Source organism: Melanotaenia boesemani, chromosome 9, assembly GCF_017639745.1.
Source record: "Melanotaenia boesemani isolate fMelBoe1 chromosome 9, fMelBoe1.pri, whole genome shotgun sequence".
Taxonomy (NCBI): domain Eukaryota; kingdom Metazoa; phylum Chordata; class Actinopteri; order Atheriniformes; family Melanotaeniidae; genus Melanotaenia; species Melanotaenia boesemani.
Window position 1 is genome coordinate 310,246 of NC_055690.1, and position 5,915 is coordinate 316,160.

Below are 5,915 nucleotides of genomic sequence, written 5' to 3' on the forward strand. Positions count from 1 at the left end.
TTTATCAGTAATACTTACAGTGACTCTGATTGCTGTGGGTTAAACTAGAGAGTATTACCTTTACAAAGAGCCCAAGCCTGTACTTACAATCCAGAGGGTTCAATAACAACAGTAATTCTAATTTGGAGAGGTCATTTTACAGGCGTTTTTGCCAAAATGACCCCGCTTGATAAGGGGTTAATTTTAACTTTGTAAATGTTTTCCTCTACACTCTTCATTTATAGACATTAACATCTGAGGGTAAGCCAGGACGGGATCAGCCACCAGCAGGTTTGAGTCTGGTCATGGAGCAGAGGTGAACATCTCTTGCCCTGGAGCTGGGACTGATGTTAGGACTGATGCTGGGAGCTGAGACTGGAGCTGGGACTGATTCTGGGAGCTGGGGCTGGAGCTAGGAGCTGAGACTCGGGGTGGGACTGATGCTGGGAGCTGGGACTGGAGTTGGGACTGATACTGTGAGATGGGACTGGAGCTGGGAGCTGGGGCTAATGCTGGGAGCTGGAAATGATGCTGGGAGCTGCGACTGAATCTGGAAACTAGGACTGGAGCTGGGACTGATGCTGGGACTGATGTTGGGAGCTGGGACTGATGCTGGGAGCTGGGACTGATGCTGGGAGCTGGAACTGATGCTGGGAGCTGCGACTGAATCAGGAAATTAGGACTGGAGCTGGGACTGATGCTGGGACTGATGTTGGGAGCTGGGACTGATGCTGGGAGCTGGAACTGAAGCTGGGAGCTGTGACTGAATCTGGAAACTAGGACTGGAGCTGGGACTGATGCTGGGACTGATGTTGGGAGCTGGGACTGATGCTGGGAGCTGGGACTGGAGCTGGGACTGATGCTGGGACTGATGTTGGGAGCTGGGACTGATGCTGGGGGCTGGAACTGATGCTGGGAGCTGCGACTGAATCTGGAAACTAGGACTGAAGCTGGGACTGATGTTGGGAGCTGGGACTGATGCTGGGAGCTGGGACTGGAGCTGGGACTGATGCTGGGGGCTGGGACTGGAGCTGGTAGCTGGGACTGATGCTGGGGGCTGGGACTGATGCTGGGAGCTGCGACTGAATCTGGAAACTAGGACTGGAGCTGGGACTGATGTTGGGAGCTGGGACTGATGCTGGGAGCCGGGACTGGAGCTGGTAGCTGGGACTGATGCTGGGGGCTGGGACTGATGCTGGAACTGATGCTGGGAGCTGGGACCGGAGCTGGGAGCTTGGGCTGGTGCTGGGACTGATGGTGCTGGGAGCTGCAACTGATGCTGGGACTGATGTTGGCAACTGGGACTGATGCTGGGACTGATGTTGGCAACTGGGACTGGAGCTGGGATTGATGCTGTGAGCTGGGAACTGGGACTGATGCTGGGAGCGGCAACTGAAGCTGGGAGCTGGGACTGATGCTGGGAGCTGCGTTTGAAGCTGGGAGCTGCGACTGATGCTGGGAGCTGGGACTGATGCTGGGAGCTGGGACTGATGCCAGGAGCTGGGACTGATGTTGGGACTGCTGCTGGGAGATGGGACTGCTGCTGAGACTGATGCTAGGAGCTGGGACTGATGCTTGGAGCTGGGACTGTAGCTGGGACTGATGCTGGGACTGATGCTGGGACTGATACTGGGAGCTGGGACTGATGCTGCGAGATGACAGCGACTGTTGAGTGCTTTTGGACAGGGGAGGGGCCTATGGCAGCACCAGTTGCTCATTGAAAAAAGTAAACATCATGTGCTTTCACGTCAGTTTCCAAATCTTGCCAGTGAGATTTGCATGTCTTTGGACTGTGGGAGGAAGCTGGGGTATCTATATATATATAGAGAGAGAGAAAAGAATTTCTGTTTTTCCTTTCAAATGTCTTTATTTATAATTTCTTCTTATTTAGCTGGTTTTCTTCAGACAGCAGCTTGTGAATTACACTTATTTCTGCTCCCTTACATGCATAGACAGTGACGTCCATTTTAAACATTGTCATACTTCGCCTCATACTTCCATGCATATTTTGCGTTGCCATAGTTAAGTCAGTTCCTCCACTAGGGGGCAGCACTGAGTTCAGAGTTCACTCCCATGAGCCGACGTCAGTTTCAGACACCATTTAGCAGTGGAGACACACTTTTGTCCGTTCTTCAACACATCCAGCCGGACGTTACAATATTATGACATTGAGTTTTTTCAATTTTTCATGAAAGTGGCAAGAAGTCTAGGTGGGTTAGCATTCCATGTGCTCAGTGCAGTGTGAGATCATCTTCTATATGTAAATGGAGGGGGAAAAAAAAGACCCAAAGAAACACTTTAAAATTATGTATCATTGTTGACACCATGTCATCATGTTCTCTCCATCATCCATCTCCTCTGCTCTCTCTTCTTCTGTCCCTCTTTCTGAATCTGAAACCTTCTCTTCTTGTGGAGTGCAAATTCACAGAGTTAACAATTACAAGTTAAGTCAAGAGGATGTCAATCCATCCAACAGTAATGAAGAGAGGCCAGGTCCAATATAATCTAGGAAAGGACGCCACACTTTGTGAAACTGAGCTACATTGGTTTGTAAAATGTTACTAAGATATTCCAGGGGAATTGGCTCAAATGTCTTTTTACGCCACCCACCAATCAAGGGACTTTAATTACTGACCAGCTGTAATAGAATATTTTTCCTGGGTGCAACTGTGAGAATATTATATAGGCTCTCATTGGCCGCGTCCGTAATATGTCTACTTGGGAGAGCCAGGAGAAGAGACATAGGACCCATTTCTAAATCAATACAAAATATATGCTTATTTTCACATAGAAACTCAAACCAATATGTCTGAAGTCTACAACAAGTCCAAAAACAGTGTGTTAGAGTTTTACATTTAAGACACAGAGGGGAGAGGGAGGGGTCAAAGCAGTGACTGCGATGGGGGGATATGTGCAGTCTGTGGATAATTTTTAGCTGTATTGCTTTTGTTTGAATGCAAAAGTACATCTTTTTACATAAGACCATATATCCTTCTATGTTTCGTCATCTATAGCCACAGACAATTCCCTCTCCCACATCCCTGACCCTCTCCGCACTGGCTGTCGACAAGCCAAGCCACTGAGTACCTGAGAGCGCTATCAAGGATACCTTACACAGTTGTTGAAACAGCATCTTTTCATTGTAGTTTTATGAGTAATTTGATGTCTTACCAGTAGAAAGCGAAAGAAATCATGTTTTGTAAGTTGATAATTGTTAAGCTGCAGCTCAAAACATAAGTGTATTATTTGTAAAAAGGTCACCAAGTGATTTCATGTTCTAGCTGTACCATTGTAGAAAACCAGGGTCCAAGCAGCCTGGTGCAAAATCAGGATTATTTACTATTGGGTTAAATGCAGATCTTCCCTCAAGTTGGCGTACCACTCACCATGCTTTTATGGCATTGATTGTTATAGGATTTGTACAGTAGTTTCCAACATCCTTCAATTTCCTAAATCAAATAACTTGCAGTGAGACAGAGCTAATTCAATATCCAACCAAAAAGAGGTAGCTCTATCTTTAACCCACTTAGCCACAACTTTCAAATGTGCAGAAACTGGTACAACCTAATGTTAGGGAGGTCTAGGCCACCTACTGAACTTGGCAGATGCATCAGTGCCATCTTGAGTCTAGGTCTTTGCTTATTGCAAATAAAAGAGCTGAGCCAACTATTAATATCCTTCAACACCCTTTTAGAAAACACAGGAATCATTCGAATAGGGTATAGTAGCTTAACCAAGGCTATTCACCCCAACCAAGAAACAGGGCAAGTGCTCCATTGTTCTAAATCCTGCTTAACTTTACTAAATAAAGAAGTGAAATTAGTCCTGAACAGTTGCTGAAATGATTTGCTAATCACTTCTTTGTGTTTTGCACGACTTTACCATTCTTCCTTCTTCATTTCTCTCATTGTTCACATTTTTGCCCAGAAAACTGGAATTCTTTCCACTTTAAAATTTTCCTGTATTTATAGCAACTTAAAAGCATCAATATTTAAACGATATTACACAGAACCATTGTGATAATATGACACCAGAAATGATTGATCGCAAGCATTTATATCTAGTCTCCTTCTCATTGTTGCCTATTTATTATTTTCCCAGTCTCAGCTTTTATCCTATAGAATATTTCCTCAAATTTCTTCACTTTTTCTGACTTGCCTGGATTGAAATCCATCTTCCACCCCTCTGTGAACCTGGTCTGTACCACTTCACTGTTCTACATGATGGTGTAACCCTAGTCCTCCAAGCACTAAAGTCCCGCCCTTGCATGCTGACTCCTCTCTTCTGGCTCACTTGAAACACGCATCACTAATCCATCACCTACCAGTGTCTGGAAGTTTTATTTACAGCCATCAAATGGAGGTTTAACCTGCATTTGGTGGGTTGGCGGGTGTGAATTCAGAGCCCTGGTCACTAATATGGGAAATGATGTCATCACTAGCTGCTCTTCTCTTGAATGGTTATGCGTTGGCTGGAACAAGTAAAGAACCAGTGGCTATGCAGTTTTTCTCCATTTGTTTCTATGACTGAAAATGAGCAAGTAAATTTGTTTTATTTATATTATATTGTAGTATTTATTTGACCTTTTCTTAATGTATCTTTAAAGGGTGCAGAATGAGTAATTTCTCTTCTGTGTGGTATTGGATGTCAAAATAGTATCAGATTATACATATATATCTTCCTCATAATGAAACAGACCCATTCAGTTAAAGAATTACAGCCTATATCACATTACTGCTGAATGAACACCAAATTCTTTAAAAATGCATAAAAAATGTTTTTCTTTCACATAAAAAAATCATCCTTCTGCCATTAAATCATTTCAGACTGAATCTTTCTGTTTGTTTCCGTCAAAGTTAACTGTTAATAAATCAGTTTCACATTCAGGAAAACACCAGATAAATATCAGACACTGGTTTATGTTGCAGTAAACACGCCAATATCAACTTCAGACCATTTATCTGAACATTCCTAAAATATTAATTACAATTAAAACCAGAATGCAGTCAAATAAATCAGTCCTAATTTCCTAATGTCCTGATTTGCGTGAAATGTATCCCAAGCTCAGAAAAAACGCCACATGCCACATATATCTGTTCTTTAGCCATCTCATTAATCTTCTGGGAAAAGCCAGGGGAGGTAATCACATCCTCCTTTCATTGCAGGGGCTGACATAATAATTGCTATACACTCACGTGAGTTTACTTCCCTCAGGGGATGCAAACTGGTGCCAAAGCTGGCGGGAGTGACAGGTAGGTGTGAAAGCCTGTTGCTAGGCAGACTGATCAGCTGTCATGTGAAAACACACGACTGTTCATCATTAAAAGCCATGTAAACCCAGCAGATGAAGAGGCTCTCTTTATGAAGTTTGACAATATTTCATATCTGATCATGACTTATTTAAAGGGTAGTGGACGCAAAAATGTGTTTATTGAGCTGTAAACAACACAGTTTTACTTAATTGTGATGAAAACCACATATACTGTTGATAAAAAGTGTTTTTTACTTTATTTTAAAAACTGGATTTTGTGGGTAATAAATGGCTCATAGTGCCCTCTACAGGATTAAACCAGGTTTTGTTTCTTGTGATGTAGAGCCATCTCTACATTACAAGAAAATGTTAAAACCCCCACAGCCCCTCCCTCCAGATGCAGGTAGGCAGGGCCTCGACTTGCAGGCATAGAAAACCACGCCCACCAATGCATATGAAGGGATGTGAGCTTATCTGGTGTAGATCTGCTAGTTTCAGACTTCTACTCTTTCAGAGTTTCTGATGAAATCTTCCTGCAATGGGATGGATTTGTGCTTCTGAGGGTGTAAAAGTAACACCAGACTTTATTCTTTACCTGCTGATCCGCATCTGGTGACAGACAGCAGCTCAAATCATAGCAGCAGCAACTTCCTGCAGCTGCCACAACCTGCCGTGAGTCTCCACA